The sequence below is a fragment of the Mirounga angustirostris genome, unplaced genomic scaffold (assembly GCF_029215605.1).
Source record: "Mirounga angustirostris isolate CCGP_5_RB_7025 unplaced genomic scaffold, mMirAng1.0.hap1 SCAF_10, whole genome shotgun sequence".
Lineage (NCBI taxonomy): Eukaryota > Metazoa > Chordata > Mammalia > Carnivora > Phocidae > Mirounga > Mirounga angustirostris.
The window spans coordinates 62,112,321-62,139,815 of record NW_026991718.1 but is presented as its reverse complement, the minus strand read 5'-3'; the positions used below and the strand labels follow the sequence as shown (position 1 = coordinate 62,139,815).

Genomic DNA, 27,495 nt, shown 5'->3' with positions numbered 1-27,495 from the left:
GCACCTGGATGGCTCAGCCAGATAAGCATCCAATTCTTGATTTCAGTTCAGGTCATGATCTCAGAGTCATGAGATGGAGCCCTACTTTGGGCTCTGTGCTCAGCGGGTAGTCTGCCTGAGATTCTCCCTCGGCCCCTCCTCCTGCTGGCACATTCGCATGCTCTCTCTCAATGCAAAACATTTGTTTTTTTTTTCAGCTGACTTTTAAAAGTGAAACTATGGTTCCTTAAGTCTAATTTTTGTGCAACAATTAAAAAAAGATTCTTCCATGTACTTAGTACCCAAGTCCCCTATTCAAAGGCCTTGATCACACAGTTCTGCCACCCAGAAGTGTCATATCTGATGTCAAGAGAAGGCACCATCATCGGGAGAGGGTAAATATGAAGGTGGGTTTCATAAGATCAAGTTTAATTTAGAACTTGGAAAAAGGTATAAAATTTAGCATGGTAGAGAGAGGAATAACATGTGTATGAAAAAACATATGATCATAACTTCTGTTGAACTTTTGTGAGGGAACAGACTAAAGCCATGTGTAAATAGGGGGTTTGATGGAGGTCATTCCCATTGCTTGGCAATACAATTCCTTTCTCTTTTCTCTTTATATATAATCAGAATGCTTGAACTCCTAGTTATTCATTGACCTAGTGGTAAAAAACACCACAGTGACTGGCCTATAGTGCAAATACTCGTTAGTTTAGTTCTCTTCAATTGGATCAGGTGGTCCTTTTACACGTATAATCAATATATTATGTGACCTGTAAACAGTTGTCCAGACTTCTAAGGATGATATTACTTTTTTATTCAATAGTGCTCTCCCCACACAGAATAAGCACAGGTAAGGCCATAACTTCTTTTAATGAGATTAATTCTGATGATAACTTAAGAGACAGTTTCACTGCAAGATGTAGATGCCTTTCAATCCTCTTTATGAATTAAAATATTGAATCATTTTTGGTGCCATCCATATGGTGGTTATAAATAGAAGTGAAACTGAAGTAGTTTTTTAAATAAATGAAGCCATAACCCTAGACTTTTTCTGTCTTGGATTACACTGAGTCTCATCATAAATCCACCTAGAACAGAACTTAAATGATGCTTGCATTAACTACAGTGAAAACTCGTGATCGAATGGATTTCTACCCACAGAAACACATAGGAAAGGGGTGCTGAGCCTTCCTTCCCGCCAGGACCTAAATATTTCCTACAACTTTTAAAGCCCATATATATGTCCCGAGTCTACACCACCACCCCGCCCCCAAATATTTGTGCAACAGTAAGTACCACTAATTTACTCAAAGGAGAGGCTGAAATGCCCTACTCTTCTGGGATGCGTGTGTGTGTGTCTGTAATACTCCTGTTTTCTTAAAGAAGGTGAATCGACGCCAATAGGTCATCCTCCCCGATGGGCACTCTGTATTATGATTATTCCTCCCCTGGGGTGGTGGAGACTATTCTGCACGCCTTTAGGCAGTCGGACGTCACTTGTACTTGAGGTTTTCAAAGTAAACCAAGAACCTAGCGCTTCTGCAGGGTCCAAAATCCGCCTGCGAACTTGGGTACGAGAGAGTTGGGCGGAAAGGAAAGGTGACTGAGAAGTTGCGCCACATTTGTCTGGCACTTTCCACGGAGAATCTAATAAGTGGGGGGTTGCCGGAAAGGAGAGGGAGGGAAAGAGAGAAACACCCTCCTCCTCTTTCAGAAATTGCACCTCAGCCCGAGATTTGGGTATTATTTTACCTGTATTTATAAAAACCACCACCGCACTCCCTGCACCAACTACCCAACTGCCTCGACTTCCATTAAAAGCAGCTACTAAGACCAAAGAAAGAGGGAAAGACTGAGGAGCGGGGGGGAAGACAAATAAATAAATAAAGGAGAGCGCAAGGGGGGGAAGGGGAGCGAAGGGAGAGAGGGAGCGCCTGGGACTCCAGACGGCGGCAGGTTCAATTAGCTAAACAAAGACATCATGGCGGATTGTTTACATTTGGCAGCGCCCGGGCTGCGCGGACCGCCGGCCCCGAGCCGCCGCGGCCCCCGAGGAGTCGGCCGAGCTGCCCCCGCGCCCTGGCCGGGTAAGTGACGCCGGCCGCGGGCCCGGGGCGCGGCCGCCGCGCGCGCCGCGCGCGCCGCCCCCCCGCCCCCGCCGGCCCCCCGGCGCCCCCCGCCCCCGCCACTCCCCCTGCAGTCGCCCCAGCCCCCTCCCCCTGCCCCCGGCGCAGCTGGGCTCCGTGCGGATTTCGGTGACGCTGCGGCTCTGTTCCTTTGCTGCTGCTGCTTGTGCTGCTACTGCAGCCGTGGGGAAGGGGTGGGGGCAGCGGAGCGGCGAGGAGAGCGGGACCCCCTCCATGTGGCTGTCGCCTGGCGGGTCAGCCCAGCTGGTGACCCTGGGCGTGCTCCCTGGCGCCTCCGGTTCTAGGGCCCGGCGGAGCGCGCCGCAGCCCGGGAGGTGGGGCGGGGCAGTGACCCGGCGGGCTGGGCCCGTGCGGAGGGCGGGGATGGTTACTGAGAGACGGAGCCCCGGGAAGGGCCACGGCCTTCGGTCCTCGGGGTCTAGCGGCCTCCTTCGCAGCCTCCTCCTCGTACGCCCTCTCTTTCCTGCCCTCCATCCCCGCGACCTTTCTCTCTCTCCTTCCTGTCCACCTCCCCTCCTTGCTTCTCTCTGGCCGGCCTTAAGGTTGAGAACCTGTGCAAGAGGTCATGTCTAAAGGCTGAACTTGAACTTGCCAAAGCCACCCACGTCTGTGAGAGCTTTTCCAAAGGCTAAATCTTTCCTCATCTTTTTGGCCCCAGGGTTCACTTTTTTCCCGTAGGATGGAACTCTCTCCCTCCTACAGAGGCTTTTAGAGTGTCTTTGTGCTAAGGTTGGCACGGCGGTACTGGGAGGTTGGCTAATGACAGGGGAGGAAAACAAAGGCAACAAATGGGGTGGGGGGGCAATGTCACCAACAACAGAGGAAGCTCTCTATTCTCCCAGGAAAGATGGTTTCCCTTGCGGGAATCCTTTGAGCATAATTGGCATGCAACTGACACATTTCCTTTGTAGAGCGAAAAACAAATCTTTAGGTCTTCAAGTTAATCTCAGTTTTTCTTTCAATAAAACTTTTTAAAAAAATGTTTAGTGCATTTAGTAGTTTTCTTTTTTTCTTGCTTCCCCTTTTCAGAATTCTCAGTTAATACCTCATATTTTATGTTTGTGTCCTGTTGGGGGGAACGCCACAGCCAGACACTGTCAGAGCAGGACTGGAGTTGGTAGCATTTAATTAAGCAGCCGAGGCACAGGCTTGGCTGGGGACCAGGGCATCAGAACCAAGCCCAGTTGCATCTCTTGCACACATCCTGTTGAGTCTCTGACATCATACGCCTGACAGGTTGCTAATGGACATTGTAATTTGTAGTAAAATAAATCGCTTTATTACCTGAGAAGGAAAATGCTGATGTTTAAAAAAAAAACAACAAAAAACCTCTTGTTTTATCATAGCAATTATTCTATCTTTTCTATACAGATACAATTCAAGTGAATGAATTTTTTATTCATAATTTTTGTTATACCCTCTCAAAGGCCCAAGTAGAGGAAGGCGTTCTACCTTTTCTCTCCTCCCCCTTAAAAGTAGCACACTAGGTAACTGATGCTTATGTATGAGGATTAGCCAAATGATATCCATTTTTTGCTTGTTGATCACTAAAGCAACTTTCTATCCAACCCACTACACATCCTTAATAAAGCAATACTTACTTTGCAATTTTGGGGTAGGCATAGCCCTATAACTTGCCATCTTGCTACTCAGTTCTTTTTAACCTGTTGACATTTCAAAAAACTGAAATTCACTCAGATCAATAGAGGAAGGAGAGTGGGTGGAAAGACTTAGCTAACTCAAGAACCTAGAACTTACTGGAGTCAGAAGTTCTCACTTAAGATTGTACACTTTTGTGGACATTAGAAAAACAAAGTTGGTGCTTCCATAAAGAGCTTCTACCCGGTCACTTAACTCACTAGTTAGCTTCCGATTCCATTACTCAGTAACCCCAAGCACATTCTCATAAATGGATTTTATGTTGACTTCCTGCCCATACCAGGTCAGAGATCATAATCATGGAAAGAAGTGAATTGGCCTCCAAAGTGACTTTAACAGAAGCAGAAAGATCAGTCTTTGGGTTATAGATCTTGCTGACCCATTAAGGGTCAGTAAATTAGTAGATTGCACTTGAGTTGACACTTCTGATCCCAACTTAATGGGTTGATTAACTGATGGCTGCTATCTTCATTATGGGCTATTAGCACATTGTTAAACCTGAACTTAGAGTACGGAATTGTTTTTATGTTTACTCTTTGGTTCCCAAGGTTAATCAATATTCATCATGGCCTTAAATTATTTTTAACTAAAGAGGTTAAATAAACCCTTTTATAGAGAAAAGAAAATTCAATACCATAACTGTATATGATTTGGGGATGCAAAATGTTATCTGATTATTTTGCAACATACACAAAAATATCCAATTAGAAACACTATCTCCAAGAGAGATGCCAAATGGAAAAGTACATATAAATATACACATTACAGATGTAAAATCAACATCCTTCTCATTAGTAGCTAGCACCCTGACCCTTTTATTCTTCTGTGTGCATTTGAGTGACGGTCAAATTTAACACATGATATTTAGACTTCCAGTGATGATTTTCATAACTTGCAGGCTAGGAATAGCTCTTGTAGGCAGTCCAAGCCTAGACTTTGCCTACCAGAAAATGTGAATATTAGGCCCCAATGAGGCACACATCTGTGATCAGTATATGTTAGAAATCAGTCTAAAATTTGCATTATTAAATCCCCGGTGTGTTTCTTCTTCCTTGACCTTCCTGAAATTTCTAGAACATTCCAAGGTAGCTGGAATCCTGATAGAATGGGTATCATCTATGATTAATCTCACTGTTTGGTAATCAGTATGTCAAGAATGCTGGGAAAACTGCTTAAGATGCTTGCAGTTTATACTCCTAATCCTATGCCAGATTAGGAGTTGTATAGATTATTTCTTTCATGTGGAACTTCGTTCAAAACTCGGTGTTCTTCTGTCAGCTATGTCACAAAAGAAGCAGTACTTTCTGGTAGAGGTTTTTGGATTGAATAATTGGTAAACATTTATTAAAATGAAATCAAAAACAAAAATGTACTTAAACCCAAGAATTATTCTACAGCTAAAAATAGGAGAATGAGGATATTTCTTTTATATCTCTAAAATCAAGGCTAAAAAGGGTTCAAGGAAGCCTGATAGTTTCAAAATCAAAGCATTGGTCCCCTGAATAGAGAGTCCACTGAATTTGGAAAAGAGGAGATCATTGATGACCTTCGGGTGGGTAGAATTGATCAGGGGTTAGGAATCAAAGGCAAGATTGTGGAAGGGCAAAGAAGGAAGAAGAGGGTGGAAAATACCGTCGCAGATAATTTCCAACAAGAATGGCTCAGAATGACATTCCTGAAAGGTACTATGGTTGGTAAATCCTTGGTTTGCAAGCCCAAGTCTCTGAGAAAATAGGATCTTAGTAGAAATGGAATTAAAATAGCATTAACTACATTAAAAACTCCATTGCAAATAAAAGCCGTGGAGGGCACCTGTCTATAAAACTCACCACATTTGTCAGCATTAAAAGCCTGTACCAATAGGTAATCCTCTTGAATCATCTTTTTTAGTCGTTTGGGGACACATGGCTATAGGATTGTGATCTGCTGAGGCAGACGGTCGGTCCCCAAGCTCCAGGGTACACAGATTATTTTTGGCTTTAAAGTGTTTGTGCCCGTTCTTACTTGAAATTCAATGTCTTTTGCACTTGCTTTCTCCCTGATTTCATTTTCTTAAGCCCTGCCAAAATGCTTTTGTAACCATATAGCCCTTCTACAAATTATCTTGGTATTTAGAGGAATTTGTTTTCTTTTTTTGGGGCGGGGGTGCTGTGCATTTGGTGTCATATCTGCAGTTAGAGGATGTGCTCTAAGCAGATCCCTCTCTGAGACACTGGACTACATTGCCCACCAGAGAGAGCAGCAACATTTATTGTCCTATCCTGTCACTGAAGTGACTGAACTGTTTCTATAATAGGTAAAAAGATGATTGGCTTTATCCTTGTAATGTATATATATAAAGTGAGTTATTTAAAATTTGTTTGGCAAGAGCTTATTTTTATTATGAATGGTATATTGTGAGCAAGGGGGAAGTAAAAGCAAAACATGTGGCTTTGACAGTCTGCAGATAGATAAGGCTTTAAAAAAAACGCTAAGAGTTTAATTTAATTAAGGTGGCTTGGAGGTATGCTCTGTGCTTGGAGCCGGGGCGGGGGGGGGGGGGGGGTTGTGGTGCGCGCGTCATGAGTCAGAGGCTGTGGAAAACAACGTGGGGCAGCAGAAAGGATCCTTTCCCCATTTTCACATCTACTCACCTCAGAGGATGCAGCAGTGTAAACAACCAAGGCCACAAAGCAAGTCTAACCCAAATCAGTGGAATCTGCATCAAGGAAAGGCAGGGCCTCAAAGAAGCAGCAGTGCCCATCATCGCTGGGCTTCCAGATGCACATACCAGAAAGCTAAGCTCTGTGCCAGTTAGCAGAAGAGCTAGTGGAAGCAAAATCTTGTCAGGGTAAGAGGCTGGAGGAACTCGGCTGAGCCACCGAGGCCCCAGCCTGGGTCACCACTGAGCTCCATGAGTACCAGCGTACAAGCCAGAACCAGGCAGAAGATGAATCAGAAAGTAGGTAGGCTTTATGTGAAGGAGGTTAGGTGGAGGTGTGGGGATCACCCCAGAACTCTGTATAGAGGCAGCAGACGCAACTCTCTTGCCAAACCCAGCACACCAGCGGCTTAGAGTTTTTTTAATATTCAATCGTGTCCCTATTGCACATGTTTTATGGGGTGGGGTGAGGATTGGATGTGGCTGCAGAGATGGGACAGACAGAGTGGGAAAAGGCAGGGGCTGCTAAAAATGGAGTAACCCAATGAAACTACAGGATTAGAATATAGTGAAACATTCATAATCTTCCAGTGGTGTGGCATTTGAAAGCAAGAACTACAGGCACAAATAAAACTGTGTGTCCAGGATGACGTATTTTGAACAATGCGCTGGAAGCTACTTTAAGTTGCTCTGAATTAATGTGTCAAAATTCATATTTCGAGCCCTTGTGTGTGTGTTGCCTCAACTCAATGACATTTTTAAATTCAAAGAATATACTCATATAACACATTTGTCACGGAACGCATCCTTTCCAAATGAAGGCTTCTAAATATAGCCCAGGTGAAACTGAGCACTGGAAAGAGTGTGTTTGGCAATGGTATTTTGTTATCAATTTCCAGCATTTCCCCATTACCGACACATTTTGAAAATTATATCTTCTCGAAGGCATCAAGTACAATTTAATAGAACTAAGTGACAATAACTTCCTGGCTAAAACAAAACACAACAAATATCAAACATCTTTCCCCTTCTCATGATTAGTCGAAGAAAGAGGCTCTGTGAATATCTAAGAATATCATACGATCAAGAACACACACAGAACTCAACGTAATGAACATTCAAACCAGCATCTCTTAAAAAAGTCAATGTCTTCTGTTTTATTTCACTTTTTAGGACTACCTCAAAATTTCAGTAGCCTGTAACTTAAAAATAATGTGTAAATTTTCTATTGCCGTTACTAAAACTTACGATCAACTTCATTGCTTAGGATGACTCAGATTTATTATCTTACAGTTCTATAGGTTGAAGCTCTGACATGGGTCTCACTGGGCTACACTCAAGGTGTCTGGAGAGTTGCATTCCTTTCTAAGGGCTCTGGGGGAAAATCCATTTCCTTGCCTTTTCCAGTTTCTATGGGCCACTCACATTCCTTGGCTCATGGCTCCCTTTCTCCATCTTCAAAGCCAGCAATGTTGCATCTTTCTGACTGTTCTTCCATTGTCACTTTTTTTTTTTTTTTAAGATTTTATTTGTTTGACAGAGAGAGACACAGCGAGAGAGGGAACACAAGCAGGGGGGAGTGGGGGAGGGAGAAGCGGGCCTCCCGCCGAGCAGGGAGCCCGATGCAGAGCTCGATCCCAGGACCCTGGGATCATGACCTGAGCCGAAGGCAGACGCTCAAGGACTGAGCCACCCAGGCGCCCCCTTCCATTGTCACTTCTCTAACCGCAGTTGGGAACAGTTCTCTGCTTGTAAGAATCCATGTGATTGGATTGGGCACATCTGGCTAGTCCCTATTTCGTGGACATTTGCAAAGTTCCCTTTGCCACAGAAGGTATCACATTCACAGATTCTTGGGATTAGGACGTGAACATCTTTGGGAGGGGGGCATCATTCTGCCTAATTTTTAAGGCTACTTTCTTCTTAACTGTTAATTTAGGTTCCTCTGCAAGCAACACCAAGACAGGGATACGAGTGCCACAAGTGTATTAGCGAGTGATACCAAGAAATGCTGATGAGGGAGTGGGAAAAGGAGATAAGGAGTCAAAGAAAGACAAAAAATGGCGCATCATCACACACACTGCTACCAGGGAACTCAAGTTTAATCGCACTGGGGCCCTCTGAGGGACAGTGTAGAATGAAGAATTATTCCAGTAGAGGGGTGAGGAATCTGTAGCATTTATCCATCACATCCCATTCTATTGGTTTAGGCTGTTTCTAGGAGTATTGTCTCTCTGCTCTCTGGCACTCCGGCTGGTCCTTCACGTGGGCCATGCAACTCCTCTCAACCAGGCTGAAGACCTCAAGCGGAGATCACATGTAGTCACAGCAAGCAGGCTTCGGCGTGAAGGAGTGAGTGTTGGGAGTTTATGTGTGGAGCACCAGGCACCTCTCAGGTTTATTCGTCAGCAAGTCCTACTTTTTATCATTCCTCCATAATTTCTCTGATACCTCCCTTTCTATTGCTACAATTCAGATCAGCTTCTCTGCATTGCTCTACTAATCCATTCTTCCAGCTCAAGTTCTGTTCCACTACAAGTCGTGCTGTATATGGTTTCAAAGTTTGTCTTCCTGAAAACATGACTTTTACTGCGTTATTTAAAACAGACAAGTAAGCAAGCAAACAGACAAAAGTCTTTGTCAATTTCCCATTACCTAGAGGAAAATCTAAAAATAAAAATCCCTAGTCTAGCCTTTAGGTACATTCATCATGGCCCCTTATCACCTTACCTTTGTCAACTCGTACACCAATTTACCTTTATTAGCTTTACCCTGTTGCTGGAGAACAGAAGAACTAATCCAATTTGCCTAACTATGTTTTTGCTTAGTACGTAGTCCTTAACCCTTTCAATCTAAGCCTGGATGATGTGGAACTTTTCACCTGATCCAGGTCAAACACTCTTGTCTCATTAATCTCTTTACTTGTCTCACTACTATTTTTAAGCCCATCTTATGCTTTCCTTTCTTCATGCTCTTGGTCACAGATTTTCTTTTTCTGGACTAATGATCTAATCTCTGCTCATCCTTCAAGGTTCAGGTAAAATCTTTCCTGTCTCTGTTTAGCCTTGCAATAGCCCATCCCAGCTGGAAGTGAGGGATCTCTCTGAACACTTTAAATCTCCTGTTTTGCTTTTATTTTTTGTTGTTGTTGTTCATAATTTTAGCTATCTTTTTCATAGAATGTGAGTTTAATCTCCTCAGACAGGTTCTCAGGCCTTTGAAGATAACAGGACATCATATATTTTTGCCTCGCAAATCAGAGAATGTTTTGGTTGTCATGTGTACTCTTTAGCTATTTGTTGATAAATTTGTTAAACAATCTTTTTTTTTTTTTTTGAAAATCATGAACAGCATATTTTGACCAAAGCAAAAACTAATTAAAGGGGGAAAAATCAGTATTTTAGTGACGAAGTCTACTGCTGTGCTACAAAGCAACTCATTACTTGAGTTGAATAAAAGAGTCTAATTCTTTTTTTTCTTTCTTACTTCAGCCAATTTAAAAAAAAAGTAAATAAAGACACCAACAAGTTTGAAACTAAGATATCTTAAAAGTAGAGGCTAGAAGTTTGGATGTTTCTCTCTTAACCTAGCCCAAAAAGATGTGATGAGAATTAGAAAGGATTTTTTTTTTAACTGACAAAGTATGGTTTTAAAGTGTTTTTCATTTAAAATTTTCAAATTTAGGGGCGCCTGAGTGGCTCAGTCGTTAAGCGTCTGCCTTCAGCTCAGGTCATGATCCCGGGGTCCTGGGATCGAGTCCCGCATGGGGCTCCCTGCTCAGCGGGAGGCCTGCTTCTCCCTCTCCCACTCCCCCTGCTTGTGTTCCCTCTCTTGCTGTCTCTCTCTGTCAAATAATTTAAAAATAAATTAATTAAATTAAATAAAAATTTCAAATTTAAAAACTAATTTAAAAAGAACATCGGACAGGACTGCACTAGCAAGGTAAAAATATCCAGTGGCTTCTTGGAGGCTGGTTTTACTCTTTTCCCATTGGAAAAAAATCCCGTTTTCATTTTGATCTCGTGAGTCAAGGGGGTGACTGCGAAAGTTAGGAAGTTTGGCTGATGATTCTTTATGGTATCGGTAGGGCTTTACTTCTGTGCACAATTACACACATCAAGGCCTGTGTTTGGTGTTGCCTTTTTAGTGTTTAGTATTTGCACCAACAATGGCGTGGAAGTACCGCCAACGGAATAGAATGAAGTTATCTGGCAGGGGAGCATCATCTGCTTATCTCTGACCTCATTAACACCAATCAATTGAGTTAATAATCAACACAGACTGCTAGTAGCACTTTAGTGGTTCTCAGTCCTGGGAGTTTAAAAAATACGGATGCCTGGCCCCTGCCTGCAGAGATTCCAAGGTGATAGATTTGGGTGGCATTCTGGGCATCAGCATTCTGAAAGTAGCCCCAGCTGATTCTCAGGAGCAGCCCCAACTGAGAATCACTGCTGTAGTCCCTATCATCTCCTGCAGGCTGACCAGACTAAGGATATTGCAGATTGCAGAGTTTATTGATCACAGAAATCATCTCCTCTCTTCTCCCAGGCAATTTAAGAGTTGAGCAAGCAGATCTGGCAGTATTGAGAGTAATGACTCCCATCCACATTATAGGAGTCAGAGTTAAACTTCAGGTCTCCTGACTCCTAGGCCATAGTCCTTTCCTACTTGAAGTGGGATCCTTGGATGAGAAGTGGCACTGGGGAGTTTGGTAGGAATGCAGAATCTGAGGCCATATCCCTGACCACCAGAATCAGAGTCTGCTTTTTTTTTTTATAAGGTTTTATTTATTTATTTGAGAGAGAGTGAGAGATCATGAGCAGGGGGGAAGGGTAGAGGGAGAAGCAGACTCCCTGCCGAGCAGGGAGCCCGGTGCGGGGCTCGATTCCAGGACCCTGGGATCATAGCCTGAGCTGAAGGCAGACGCTTAACGACTGAGCCACCCAGGCGCCTGCAGAGTCTGCTTTTATACTAACTTTCCCAGCCGCTTGGTACTGACCCTAGGTGGGGGCTTTGAGAAGCCTTCATCTTCACCATCACTTCACTGCCATCTCTGAGAGGCCACAGTATCATGTAGCCTCAACATCAAGTGCAACACCTGGAGCTTAAAGGCAACTGTCACACTTTACATTCATTTTTGCTCTAAAATATGTCAGATGTATATACTTTTTTTTTTATTTATTTGAGAGAGAGAGAGAATGAGAGAGAGAGCACATGAGAGGGGGGAGGGTCAGAGGGAGAAGCAGACTCCCTGCTGAGCAGGGAGCCCGATGCGGGACTCGATCCTGGGACTCTAGGATCATGACCTGAGCCGAAGGCAGTCACTTAACCAACTGAGCCACCCAGGCGCCCCAGACGTATACTTTTAAATAGGTTATTCTTTGAATAAATGACCTTGATTATATTTTCTATACACTGTTCGAGATTTCATTGTTTATTGAGCATCTGTGCTGTACTGGGCAGTGTAACTACAAAGGTAAAGGAGATCCCTTTTTGTCACCAACTAGTTGGAGCAAAGAGAGGGACAACAAGCAGATGTGGTAACACTGGGGTAGGAGCCACAGTGGAGATACTGTGGCTTAAGAGCTCACAATGTGGGCGCCTGGGTGGCTCAGCTGGTTAAGCGTCTGCCTTCGGCTCAGGTCAGGATCCCAGGGTCCTGGGATCGAGTCCCGCATCGGGCTCCCTGCTCCTTGGGAGCCTGCTTCTCCCTCTGCCTCTCTCTCTCTCTCTGTCTCTCATGAATAAATAAATAAAATCTTTAAAAAAAAAAAAAAAAGAGCTCACAATGTTTGCCATGGGAACATGGTGAAAGAACATTGGGTCTGGGTCTTTGAGGTAGTCCAGGATGGTCTTCGGGGGTTTTAAGGGCCAGTGAAAGCAAAGTTGGCTCCACACAGCAATCAGGGGTCAGACAGGTGGTGGAGGTGTCGGGATGCAGCAGTACTGTTCACGGGGCGTCATGAGGAGAGCTGCCTACACAGAGGGTCGGAGTAGAGACACCTCTAGCCTGTGTGTCAAAATGTAAGGCAAATAACCACACTCAGGAATGGCAGTTCTTGAGCATCCAGTGGATGGACAGTAGAGTACTAAGGATGACCAGAGTTGGGGTACAGCGAAGAGGAGAGGGTTCCTTTATTTCTTATCTACTTGGCTTTAGATATAAAGGAAGATATGTAGAAAACCAGGGGACAGCCCAAACATTTTACAACTTGGCGATATGAATTGCACATTAGTGGGGGGTACGCATTATAGCCCAGAGTTCAGGGGTCTTGTAATTGTGCTCTTTTGGTCTATAGCCTCCAGCAGTCTAACGTTCAGAGTCAACAATAAACAAACCACAATCCAGACGGAATCGCCCAATTCCAGTATCTTCAAAGCACCTTCCCTTTTCAAATGAGACTGTGGATTTAGACCCATGCTGTCCAGGACAGTAATTACCAGTCACGTGTGGCTATTGAGTGCTTGAAATGTAGTTAGTCCAAATTGAGTTGTGCTGTAAGTGTAAAATTCATACCAGACTTTTGAAGACTTAGTACAAATCATGTAAAATAGCTCATTAGAATTTTATATTGATGATAAGGCTAAAATACTAATATTTTGGTTACTTTGGGGGTTAAAAGAGATACACATTAAAAATAACTTCACCTGTTCTTCACTTTTTTAAATGTAGCTGGAAAATTCAAAGATGTATATGTGGCTCACATTATATTTCTGTGAACAGAACTGACCTAGACCCTTTCAACCTGAAAATACTACCAAATAATTATTTCTCTCTTCCCCCACCCCTGGAAGCGCACTCCCAGTTCCACCTGTGGCTCCAGACGACTCGAAAGTGGTTTTAGCTCTAAAGTTGTAGAGACATACCTTTTCAATGGTTGTGACAAGTTGGGGTGAAGTCAAATGAGTACCAGGCAAAATTTTGCCTTTATCAAGTATTCATTTTAGTGTGTCTTTTAAACACCATTGCAATTATTTTTATTGCATGGTTATGCAGGTTTATGACTTGTCCAACTCTTTCCCTTTCAAGCCTGAATAAAATGCCATTGTCAAACATACCTTCTCTAATCTGTGCTATTTGACATACATGAAGTAGGACAGAGCTTTAGGTTCTATTTTCACTTCAGTGCAGATGTGAAAGTTCCAGTTAATGAGAGAGTTGTGTAGTGTTTGTGTTTCAGGAAGAAAGGCTCCCTGAATCTGCCTTAAAGCTTTAGATATTCTGTACAGGGAATAAAGTGACATGCTCAAATTAACTGTGGCCAGACAGATCCCCATGATATGAATATAAATGTTTGAGTCTTGCTCAAATTAAGGTTCTTGGTATCAGGGAAAGCGCTTTCTCACTCTCTCATTCTACTACTGGGACCTATAGTACAGGATTTGCATTGAACTCAACTATGCCATTTGATTTAATATACTTATTATAATACTTTTCAAAGGAACTTCTTCACGGGTCTAAAATTTTCAGCCCACATTTCATTTCTTTAGCTTTAAGGAACTTCAAAAAAATCTTTCCACTTTATATCCAATTATGTGGTTAATTGGAAAGGCTATGGAGGTTAGAATGGTAGTTTTGGAGTCAGCAGACAGGTTTCCATGCCTTATCATCCAGTGATCAGAAGCATATCAGTGTTCCAAAAAACCCCAACAATTTTGAAGGACTAATTCCTTGAATTGCTATTTCCCCAAAAACCATTTCTTCACCAAAATCCAGTTCCCCTATCAAAAAGTTCGTGGAATGACCGATTTACCAAATCATGGATTTATCAACACTTTCCTTGGATGAAGCTTCTCTAAAGTTTATCACAGATGCCACCGAGTGAGGTAACCATGGCAGCTTGAGAGGCCAATTCAAAGTTTTAGTTTGAACTTCTAATTTTTATTTTTGCCACAGCCATTTTACATTCGTTGATAGGCTCTGAAAGTTCAGTGTACTCCATGTTTTCTTAGCATATTGGTCCCTGACTTTGGGGAATTATAGTTCATTTATTTCACTTCCTAGTGTTGTGCTTGTTCTAAATTCAAGAACTTCTATGAATCATGAGGATGAGTTTCTGTCATCCAACTCATTTAATTGGGCCCATTGCTTTTTGCCCCTTTTTGATTCACAGAGTGCTTCCTAGATAAATTAAATGGATTGCTTGACATGTTGTTTAAACATTTTTAAAGTGCTTGAGATGTGAAACAAACAGGAAAAGCCATTTGGCTGGTCTGGCTGAGGAATGAGCTGCGGGACTGCGGGGCATAAATGGCTATGGCAAACTAATAAACCTAAGCTAAAACTAAGACTAAACAAAATGAAATCTTGGAAATGTTGTCCTGGGCTGTTGAACCATCCCATGCAACTCCGTTTGCTAGAAATTTCATCAAATGCAGAAAGCTTATGACTTCTGTCCCTTTGCTATGTTGACTCGGTCCTAGTTTGCAGGAAGATGCAGGGTGAAAGCAGAGACCATTATAAGCAGTAGAAAGGATGTGCAAATGCCCAGAAGGGATTTTATAACGACCATGGAGTTAGGACCACCAATCTGATCTATAGCAGTTACTAATACAAATTTAAATTCCAAACAAATGTTGCCATGAAGACAAAGTAAAAACCAACCGTTGACTAAAACTTTAACTATAAGGATAATATTAATTACTGCAAAAATAATTGTTTAAAGAAATAAGTTCTTGGTAAATTCAGCAATTTGACCATTCTTCAAATCCATTGGGTAAATTGGCCATTTTGGTGAATGGATTTTTCCGCAAACTGTCCTAAAGGTATAGGATTTGGGGCAAGTTAGTCAACTGTTCTAAATCTCACTTACTTTACTCTGAATGGGGATGATAAAGATAAGCACCTCTTAGGGGTTTTGTGAGGGTGAAATGAGGTAACGTGTGTACAGCACCTAACATTTAGCTTAATCGTGTTGTTTCCTTTCTCCTGGGATGGAGCTCCATCAATGGCTGGGCCACTGGCCAACAGTCCGCCAAATCAGGTCAGTTTTCTGGGCCTTAGCTTTCTCAACCTTAAAGCGAAGGGATTTGACTTATCTTTAAGATCTCCTTCTACCCAAAGAATTCCATGGTGTTAAAAACAAAAACGAACTCTGGTCTACTGAATCAAGAGCTGCTTAATTTCAAAGTTTCAGAGTCTGGATTCCCCATAAGGACAGAAACTGGTGACGTAACTGGGTCGCTCGTGCAAATTATGAAGAGCCTCTGAGTTGTTTGCTAGGACCCTGGATATTCTGTGGTCCCAGGAATCCCAAGGTGAGGTATTTTTCAACAATACTGAGAAAAAACAAATTTGGTCCTGTCTAAGCCATGGGCTCGGGAGGGGTGAAGGAAGGGAGGACCCTGACTACATGCATACCCCTGGGTGGCCTTTGGCTTCAGGCAGATGTCCACACATAGTTCACCTCCAGCAAGACCCTCCTCGTTGATGGACCGATGGTATGCGGGCTGTGCCAGGGTCACCTGAAGGCTGACTGGGCACCTCGTGGCATGTACACCTATTGGTTTCTGTTCCTTTCCACTCTACCCTGGGCTTTTTGTTATGATCAATATTGTGCATTTGCTATCCCCAAGTAGTCTCTCTTTTATCAAAAGAAGATAAGCATATGCTTGACTGTGTTACAGCATCTGAACATTTCTGTGCGAAGCAAGTCTTTATTCTGGCTATAGCACACCACACTTGTGAATTCAAATTAGTTAGAATAATAAATAAAAACTTTTTTAGAGCAGACCAACAAGCTTCTGTTGAAAATAGCTATGCCTAATTTAAAATGCTATAGAAAAACTCAACTCTTTCTTCTTGATATTTTATAGTGTTAGAGGTTTTCCCCAAACACAGCAAAGTTTACAAATCCACTGATTGTGCATCCAGTCAATATTACATCCTTAGACCAACTGCATTTCCCTACATGATTTTAAGTCTATCTTCAGGACTTCTAAACAAAGTAAAAGGCACACACTTTCTTTACATTTCCATCCATAAAATGCAGCACAAATCTCACTACATTTACTCAGGGGAAAAAGAAAGAGACATCTCCATGCTCTAGGAACCATTGACAGAACATATTGCAATCTTTTCATTAAGTTCACACAAAATGAGGATTTAACGCATGGGCAAAACAGCCCATCCCTAGAGGTTCCATTGCCCATAATCCCACCTTGAAAATAGCTCCATATTAATTGTTGCAGCCAAGTGGACACGGAGTTTTACTGCTCGGCACTCCCACTTCACAGATAACTAACTGCAATTCTGGAAACCTTTGGTTTTCATTTTCTAACACAGCCTTATTCAAACAAATATTTTATATGTTCCTTTAAACCCAGAAAATCCATATGGATCAAGCTAAACATTAATGTCTTTGCTGTATTTTGATTTTAACTGTGTGACTTTTAGAATATTTATAAGGACATATCGTTGTAAGTATATATACCCACATATAAATATATGTATGTATGTATGTATGTACTCTGCTTTAAAATTTGACATCTGAAAATTCATATTTCATAAACTGATAAATTGCAAATCGGTCATCCACATTACTAAAGAACCAGCTGAAGCCTCCTTTAAGTAACCATATCCCTAGTTAATTTAAAATATGATTCAATTTATAAGTATTTTCTTTTCACTTCACTCCTGGGATGCATTTATTGTTTAAAGTGAGGTCCACCTGGATGAAGTGAACGTTTAGAAATTCTGGCTTACCTTTCCCATTTCTGTGCCTCAGACTGGTAATTGTTGCAAGTCTTACTTTATATAAAATTATGTAGTTCAGCCTTTTAATAAACCCAGAATAAGGGATTTCCCTAAATAGCCATCGGGACATGTATTACCCTTATTTCCTTAAAACAAAGAAAACAATTTCCTAGATAGTAAATCCCTCACTACCCATAATTCCACCTTGCACATAAGAAGCGCTCAATTATTTCAGGGTACTGTACACAGTTTGAGGCTCTGGCACGGTTAAAAAAAAAAAAGAAATCCTGGCACATAAACAGCCAGTAGGACTAACGTGCCAATTTTGAATTGTTCACTGTTTTTATTATAGGTTCTAGGTTTCAGATGAACAGGAGCCTCCTATTGCCTTTATAGCAGGATATTAAATTGCAGCCCCTGGCAGGCAGCACCTGCCCCCTTCCGGGCATGCTCTTGTCAGCCGTTGGCCGTGTGATACTCCAATGTCATGTATATTTTGTGTTTTGTGCTACATGGGCTTTAAACATGTGGGAACACAATCTCTCCCTGAAGGTAGGCAACCCATGGTGCCAGGTCTTGATAAAGGCTCCACACAACTAAAATGTAGTGTGTATGGAAGGCCCTGCCTTCCTTCCGCAGGGTGTTTTGAGTGGTGAAACAACACAAAATCTCATGAGCGTCTTCGACAAATGTATATAAGAGCTCATTCCCTTTGTATGGAATTACTTGAAATCCCTCTCACTCTGGCAGTTTATTAAACTGACCACACAGTATGATTGCCTATTGTGTAGAGAATTTATCATGTATATGTGCGCTGATCCCCTGTCTGAGCTCTATGAGGGGACCAGTTTATTCTCCCCTAAATTTGAAAGTAGAGGTATTTAAAATAATTAACCACTAGATATACTACCCATCTTTAGGATTTATCTATAGATATTCAATCAGATTTTTTAAAAACTGGACCAAGTAAGGCAAACTGAAATTTAAATGTCAATTCAGGGGATGCAAGGGTGGCTCAGTCGGTTAAGCCACCAACTCTTGGTTTCTGTTCAGGTCATGATCTCAGGGTCCTGGGATCGAGCCCCACTTCTGGCTCCGAGCTGGGCACAGAGTCTGCTTGAGGATTTTTTTTCTTGTGCTCTCCCTCTTCCCGTCCCCCCTCTTGTGCACGTGCATGCTCTCTCAAATAAATCTTCCAAAAAATAAATTTCAATGCAGAACAATGTTTAAGTCTGTTATTAAAATAAAAGGCACAACTCAAAAATAAAATAGAAGACACACTGTAACATCCTTAGTTTTGGTATTTTCAGTATCTGAAGTTCATTTTTACAACATTCCTCTCAAGGTTCGGTCTTCCAGAGCTGCCCAGCTGAGCTTACAACTTATTACTCAGGTAAAAATGGCAATTAAATCTCCTAGTACACAACTGTGGAACTACAGATGGCTTCTTGAAAGGTGATCTATTTAACCTTTACTTATTTATTAAATCACAAAACACAGCATCGTAGGATTAGAATAGATCTTAAAGTTCTCCAGCCCAATCACCCATCTGATACTTTAATCACTTCTAGAACATTCTTGCCAAACTGATTTTCATAGGTGCACCTCAATTTACCCCAAGATTGGTTTCCTATTCAACACACCAAACAATGCCCTCCCATCCTCAAAGTGCTGAGTAACCCACTCAGGATTGTAACATTTTCTGAACCAGGGAATAGGTCACTACAGGGTCTCTTATTAACTCACTGTTTTAAATACATGATGTGAGCCTTTAGCAATTGGGCTTTTGTGTCTCACTTGTTCAGTGTCTACTACAGATAAGGTTCAGATACCGCAAGTCAATAATTGAAACTTGAAATGGCCTAAAAGGCAGTGGTATGCTAAAATAGGTTCCTATCTGCAATTATGGTTTGGTAATGAAGTGATAGTCCAAGTTAAGTGATATTCCTCTGGTAGCTTGAAATCAGTTTTGGTGGGAGAATTTACACCACAGAAATTGGCAAGTAGTTTAAATTGTCATCCTAAGGGGTTGTGCATAATTTAATATGAAAGAGGACAACAGGTAAAATGCATGCCGGATATGCTGCTTTAAAAAAACAAAATATGTTACAAAAGTTCTGGCTTTTTACAATAAATACTATGGTAATGTCAGTAAGTATGGAAAAATGAAAGCTAGAACCTTAAGCTAGAGACTATTATAAAAGCATCCTTTCTCTCAAACTGACTTGTTTCTTTTGGGGTCAGTTCTTAAACTTCTTTGGGAAACTTGCAAATTTACTTAGGTGACTTGCAAAAATCACTATACTAGCAAACATGGAATACGATGGAATCACTGCATGGTTTTCGATAACTGATCCACGAACCGAAAATCTCTGAGTTGACTTGTGGAAACATTATACAAAGTAATAATAACCATTTTTTTAAAAAAAATCTGTGATTACATATGGATGTGATAATCTGTAGCAGCACTATCAGATAAATAATACATATTTAAAAAATTTCTGTAATTACATGTTTACCCGATAGGCCAGAACAACTCTGTCCCAAGGAGCTGTTACAGACTGAGTAAATAATACATGTTTTAAAGTCCATAATTACATATGTAAACGATAGACTATCGAGTAAATAATGCACATTTTAAAAAGTCCATAATTACATATTTACATGATAGTCTGTAAATTCTGTAATTACTTATTTACACAATAGACCATAACAGCTGTTACAGTCTATTATGTTAACTCTCATAGAATTATATTATGGATTTTTTAAAACACCATAAAGAACCTAAGGAATGGAATGGTAGAAATGAAATAAAATATAAACTCATAGTTACTATAGCTCTCTCAAAAGAGGACTATTTCAAGTTCAGGTAAAACTCATGACTGATACTTTTCTTGAAACTACAGACTTAAAATTTATTTGCCAAATATAAGTTAGGCATCACAGGGTGAGGAATAACTAGGTAGTGTGATATTAGGTCAATTTTTTCCACTATTTCCATGGATAGAACTATTCCTGGTGGCATAAATAAAGCACTGTATGTAACTTTTATGTTAGTTAGGCTTCTCATAAAATTACAGTGAAGCACAATCATTAGATTTGTATTTATGGTCTTCGTTTATTCTTTAAATATAGAATATCCTTTAGTTTATACATACTAATATGATGTTTGGGAGTGTGTATATGAGTTATACATAATGGTAACATATGCATTTGTAGGTTTTCAATTGCTTTCTTATCTTTTAAGTCCTTTCACGGATTAAGGATTCATACAGTGCATTTTAAATCTCAACTTCTGAATTTATTCTTAAGTTAAATACACGATCAATGCAACTAAATGAGACTTCTGTCCATAATTACTACTAAGTAGCAAGCCTAAATCAATCAAGTGAGAATCTGTCATTTAGTGCTGTTGGACCATATATTCTTAGTAATAAAACACAGTATGGGAGAAACCTTTGATCCTATTTGTAAGGTATTATTCTGTAAGATATTTGACAGCTTGAAATAAGTGAGTGCTTGATTTTCAGAGAGCTGTTGTACAAAAATAAATCTTCACTTTTCATAAAATTTATTTTCACTTCATATTTGAGCTACAAACTCCTAGCATTTCTCAGCAACATCCATTGATGAGGTTATTTAAGCCAGTGGCTTTCAAATTTCTTTGAATGCAACTCTTGGTAAGAAATAATTTACATTAAGGCCTAGTACACCCATACAAAACCTTCACAAAACCACATACACCCTTAACAAATGTAATGCACTCTGATATTATCTACTCCACTGTTTTTTATTTTATTTTGTAAAAAGTGCTGATTGTGACTCACCAAATTGATTTCATGATCCACAGATGGGTCACGACCTGCAATTTGAAAAACACGGATTCAGACAATGCTTTTTTATTGCTAGGGCACACATGGCTTTCTTACTTTATAATAGGTAGATAAAATCTGGTTATATTTGGAATGGAAGCATTCTACTGGTGGATTACAGTGTAATCTAATGAAAGTTGACTCATTTATGAGTGTAGAAATATATAATAAAGATAAGAAGTTTTCTCATCTATGTCTCTAGGGTTAAAGATCTTGAAATAGAGCATCCTAGAGTACATTATTCAAGAGTTTTGGTTATTACAGAAACTATAGAAATTATTTAATGGGAGCTCTGCGGAGGGACACAACAGATTTCTGACTCAGAATGTCCTGCTTGAGAAGGGATTCATTTTGTGGGCATTGTTTTTGATTTTTCTTTTAAGATTTTGTTCATTTATTTTAGAGTGAGAACGAGTGAGAGAGCGAGAGAGTGTACATGCATGCACAAGTGTGGGGAGGGGCAGAAGGATAGGGAGAGAATCTTAAGCAGACTTCCCACTGAGCATGGAGCCCAACGCAGGGCTTGATCTCACCACCTCGAGATCATGACCTGAGCTGAAACCAATAGTTGGAAGTTCAACCAACTGAGCCACCCAAGTGCATCTTGGGGGCATTGTTGATGGTCCCAGTGAAGATTTGGAAGCAGAAAAGGAAATACTACCGCAAATGTGACAAGGAATCAGAGAGATTTTCATCTTTTTATGGTAAGAAAGTCCTTCAATGAAGAAATTTCCTAGGGTATTTAAATGTTTCAGAATTCTAATTAGTGAATTTGAAATTAGGATCCCAAATGAAAAACTCACCACTATTAATTGGTAAATAAAGTTAAGTATTTCACAAATTGTCATTATTTTATTCTCCTTTTAGGTCAATGATCACTAAAATACAGTATGCTCAGATTTTGTTGTGGAATATAGAGAAGAAAAAGTGTTCAAGAAGAAGCCATGCTTTTGATTATGTAATGGAAGGTCTAAAATGGGTAAATATTCACCAGACACAAATATCTAAAATTGATATGGTCTACTGGTCTCTACCTTGTCAATACTTTACACATTAGAGAAATGAGAATGAAGGAAATTTGTTAAGTATTCAATGATCTCTCTAATTTTCATGATTTTGGATAAGCTCAATAGGTAAAGACCTTCAGACCACAAATATATATTTGTAAATTCAGTCCTAATCTCAAATATGCATCATGTCAGATATGATAGCTTTCGAACAATTCTCTGTGCCTTATGTGCTTTTTCTCCTGCATTGCTTAGAGTACAGCCCTCCATCCACCCAGACTCTCAGACTGGAGAGCTGGTGGTTGTCCTTACCCTCTCGCTCTTTCTGCTCCCTGATCAGTCAAGACCATGTCTTTTATGGTCTATTTCCTAAATAGATTTCGAACTTTCCCTTCCTTTCCATCCCCACTGCCATTTTCTATGTTAGACCCTCATTATTTGTTATATTAGTTCCTTTAAGCCTCTGGAAGGATCTTCCTGCCTCCAGACCACTTCTATCACTTCATCTTTGACACTGCTGCTGGGCCAGTCATTCTAAAAATCAGATCCTGATCATGCCTGCCCTTTGCTGAAGATTTCCCTTTCCCTTTGCTTTCTCTGGCCAGCCTTGTCCATCCTTCCAAAAACAGTAGTAGAGCTGCCCTAGCTCCATGATGGGGTCAGAGCATATTCACCCTGGGTGGCCATTGCACCTTGGGCCTGGCTCTATCTGAACATGGTCAAACTGTTCTACTGCATGTTGGTCTCTCTTCCTCATAAAATTTTTAATTTCTCAGAACTAAGAACTATTATCTTTTTGCCAAGAAATATGAAATGCTCAATAAATACCCATGAAATGATTAGATGGAAGAACCAGTGTCTTAAATAGTAATGTCCAGTTCAGGCTGGTATTTTTCAGTTAGATTTATAAGCAGAGTTTAATCTTCTCAATGGCAACTAAAAGAAATAAGGGACGCAGGAAATAGGAGTCACTTCTTAGAGATGGAATTTTCCCTCCAGATTACAGATTCATTTAGGAACTGTATCAGCCTAGAATCCAGACTCTGACATTGTATTTTTGAGAGATTGAAATCTCCCATCCTGGATTTTTTTATATGTACACGTAAATTATTTCCACATTGCACGTAGCAGCTTTCTTGAACTCTGTACCCAAACTGGATGTTGCATTTTAAAAACCTGAATCACTGTATTTAAAAAGAAAATTTCTTTAGCTGTATTCTATAGCTATGAATGGAGATCACTGTGGGTACTTTTCTCCTGAAGGAATTTCCCTCTTGCTATATTGAAGTTTTGGAAACTTGTGATTTAGTAGCAAATGATTGCATCATTTGGCTATTGTAATGCCAAATATGTATGTATTGGAGAAGTTATTTATTTTATATGCATGTGTTTTTATTATAATGGACTTTGAAGACAGAGATAGATTTCTTCCCTGCAGTGTTAACTACAGTAAGGGTTAGCATTATAGAAAGTCATTCAACTGGCTCTTATAATAATAAATATTTCCGTGACAAAACCTACTATGAACCTGAATTCTCCAGAACTCTCTTTCCCTTGGCTACTATTTTATCTCAAGGAGAAAGCAGAGAAAATGGAGAAGCAGATTACTTCTAGAAACCTGTAGGCAATTAAATAAAACTCGTATATATGAAGGACCTCTTTTTCTTTACATTATTCTGCCATCAGTTAAGCAGTACATAGATTTTTTTTTTCTTTTCTTATTCAGAGCTGATGCTCTTGGTGGTGCTATTGTCCATTCATAAATATGCCTTGAAATACAGGGTATGTGCCAGAGATATTGATAGGCTAGATTCTTTGTCTAGTAACCATTTATTTAGTCATTAAAAATATCACTGAGCACCCCTTGTTGGAAATGTAAGCACAAACTCAAATCCTGGCTTCAAGGAGTGTGTAGTCTAGAAATGGTGATAAGATGTATACATAATTATAACAAAATTTAAAAGTTGCTATGTTAAAGGAATCCAACTACTTCTTACCAGCTCCACTGTCTTCCTGGAGTCTGAGTCACCATCATATTCTACTTAGGTAACCACCAGGGTCTGCTAATTGTTTTCCCTACTCCCATCTGACCCCCTCCAAGCTATTCTCAACAGCCAGAGGGTCCTTTTGAATAGGAAGTCAGATCATGTCACTACTCAGCTCAAACCTCTGTAATGGCCCCCATTTCACTGTCATAATCATCAGCTTCTGACCCCATGTCTTACTACTCGTCCCCTCCCTCACCTCCCTCAAGCCACTCTGGTCTCTTTTCTGGTCCTGAAAAAGGTCAGGTGTGTATCTTCTAACTCTTTGTATTGGCTCCTCCTGCTGCTTGGAATGCTCTCCTCCACCAACCACATAGTTAATTCCTTCCCTCCAAGTCCTCAGGTTTGCTAAGATTTCGCCTTAGTAGGGCCAACCTTAACCTCTGTTTTAATCATTGGAATCCCCTATACCCCCTTCCTCTGCTGTACATTTCATTTTACCAAGGAATCGATCCCCTTCTAAATACTAGATGATTATTTGTTTATGATGTCTATGGTTTGGTGTCTGTCCCACATTAGAATCTCAGCTCCATAAGGCAGGGAGCTTTGTTTTGTTCACTAATGCATCCGAAGCACCTAGGAGAGTGCCAGTCCATAATAAGCACTCAATGAATAGTAGTTGAATAAATGAAAAAAAATGAATAAGATTTACAGATAGAATATTATTTATAGGTGAAAGATTTATTCTAAGAGGAAGGGATCGGAAAGGTCTCACTGAAGGTTTATTGGAGTTGGATTTTTTTTTTAAAGATTTTATTTATTTGGCAGAGAGACAGAGAGCACAAGTAGGCAGAGAGGCAGGCAGAGGGAGTGGGGAACCCGACCATGTGGGGCTCGATCCCAGGACCCTGGGATCATGACCTGAGCCGAAGGCAGACGCTTAACGACTGAGCCACCCAGGCGCCCTGGAGCTGGATCTTGATAGAGGAGTAAAATTTGGATACATGCAAATACATTTAGGTAAAATGCTCTTACTCATTGTTTTAATATTGTCTTGTAATTCTTATAATACTGCTGTTAAAGTCAGTAAGAGTCACATTGAAGAAAGAATAAAGTACATGTAGAAATATGGAAACTGCTGTAAGGTTCTTTTTGGTAGGAGAGTATACTTTTCACCTGGGTAATGGCTCATTTCATTTTGTGATCTATTCTCTCCAGACCAAAAGGAAAAATAAAGGAAAAATCATTGCAGCAATCACATTGAGTCTATCATTTTCCTCTCTCCCTTTCAAAATGATCTCAGAGACCTGATATCCTCAAAGCCTACTTGTTTTTAACTAAACATTCATTAAATCCAACATATGCTTTAAAAAATTCTGTCATTTGGATGTTTTGCCATTTAACTTTTTCTCTTTGACAGATTTAGAGGGAAAAAAAGCTACATAGATATTAACATCAGATGATTAACTAGTGTAATATAATGCTAACAACATAGTTTAGAGAAGAATCGTAAATTGAAATGTCTGCATGGTTTCTGCCTTCTTTTATTTCTTAAACTGCTCAAAATGAAGCTTTTACTGCAACACCAAACACTGAACTCACAAGTTCAATACTAAAATGACTGGAGGCCATGCTGAAAATTAAGCCACAAAGAACTAAGGAAGAGCGTAAACCACAATTCCAAGCGATGCTTTGCTCATCTGGCAAGAGAGTGTTGCTACAGCGCTGGTTCTCTCTGCACACTCACCTCTTGTTCTTTCTTGATCACACTCCAGCCAAGCTTTTAGAGTTGTCACTCTACTAAAATTTCCAGTGCTCATCTTTGACATCTCAACAGCATCTGATATACTTGAAACACTTTCTTGGCTAGTACTCCTGGACATCACACCTCTGCTGCCCTCCTACCTCATTGCATCTCCAAGTTTTCTTTGCTGGATCCTCCTTCTCATTGCCACCTCAAAATATCGGTGTGTTCCGGGGCTCAGTCTTCATTCGTCTGTTGTGTGGATCATCACTCACTTATGAAGCAATTTGCCTTGGCACCTGTGGCTCAGATCCCACTATGTGCCGACCCCAAATGTTTATCTCTAGCACCTGCCTCTCTTCTGAGCTCCAACTGCGCACCATCACCTAATAGGCAACTCAAAATTAACATGCTTAACACGGAACACTTGGTTTCCATTGAGCCTCATCTCTGCAAACCTCCCCTGGTGTTCCTCATCTCAGTCAACACCAGCACCTCACCACTTGTGGGTTGCTCAGTTCCCCAAATCCTTCTTTCATCCTTGACTCCTGTCTTTCTTTCAGACTGCACATCCAACCGTATCGACAATTTCTGCAGGCTCCACCTTCCAAGCCTCTCCCCAAGCTGCCCCTTCTGCCCACTCTCTGTCCTCACTCTAGTCCTAGTCACCACCATCTCCTGGCTCTCCACCTGCATTAGCCCCCTCCCTGGTTTTCCTGCTTCCACCATATCTCCTTATAGGGTATTGTAACCCAGCAGACTCGTGACATTTTCAGAGGGTAAATCAAATAATGGAACCTTTTCCAGTGAGTTCCCATCACACTTAGAATAACTCCAAAGATCTCTCATGGCGCACAGGCCCCATATGATGGGACCTCTGATTCTTTCTCCACCCTCACTTGCTTATTTCTTCTCCTATCACCGCCCTGCCCCGCCCCCCGGCTGCATCCTCCGGGTTTCCTTGCAGCTCCTCAGGCCCCTTGCGGCCTTTGTACTTGCTGCTCCCTCTTGCTGGAATGCCTTTACCCCCTATAGGTATGCAGGTACATGACTTGCTCCCTTCCTCTATCCCCTCCTCTACCTCCAGGTCACCCACTTAGATAGAACATCCCTGCCCACCCTGTGGAAATCAGCACCCCCACACTACTCTCCTTACCAGCTTTGTTTCTCACCATACCAGTTACCACTTTTTTTTTTTTTTTTTTTGGTATATTGTCTGTCTTGCTACTATCGTATGAAGGCAAGGACTTACTTGTTGACTTCTCTATTCCCAGCACATGGTAGGCACTCAGTAATTTTTTGAACAAATGAATAGTTGTTGAGTAAATATAAATTATTTGTTAAGCCTGATCTTATTTATTTTTTAAAGATTTATTCATTTATTTGAGAGAGAGAGAATGTGGGGGAGGAGCAGAGGGAGAGGGAGAGAGAGAGAATCTCAAGCAGACTCTGTGCTGAGCACAGAGCCCGATGTGGGGCTCGATTCCATGATCCTGAGATCACAACCCCCCCGAAACCAAGAGTGGGCCGCTTAACTGACTGAGCCACCTAGGCAACCCAAGCCTGATCTTATTTCTTTTCTTTTCTTTTTTTTTTTTTAAAGATTTTATTTATTTATTTGACACAGAGAGACACAGTGAGAGAGGGAACACAAGCAGGGGGAGTGGGAGAGGGAGAAGCAGGCCTCCCGCAGAGCAGGGAGCCCCATGCGGGGCTCCATCCCAGGACCCTGCTGGGATCATGACCTGAGCTGAAGGCA

The 27,495-nt window shown here is 41.1% G+C and overlaps 1 long non-coding RNA gene across 1 annotated transcript in view; it reads left to right on the top strand.

The window, feature by feature from the left end:
• Window positions 1-1,904: 1,904 nt before the first annotated feature.
• LOC135361763 (uncharacterized) overlaps window positions 1,905-27,495 on the top strand; it is a 581,261-nt gene continuing 555,670 nt past the window's right edge. Inside the window, exon 1 of the long non-coding RNA XR_010405687.1 lies at window positions 1,905-2,072. This is a non-coding gene — a long non-coding RNA (uncharacterized LOC135361763). The remainder of the gene's footprint in view (window positions 2,073-27,495) is intronic.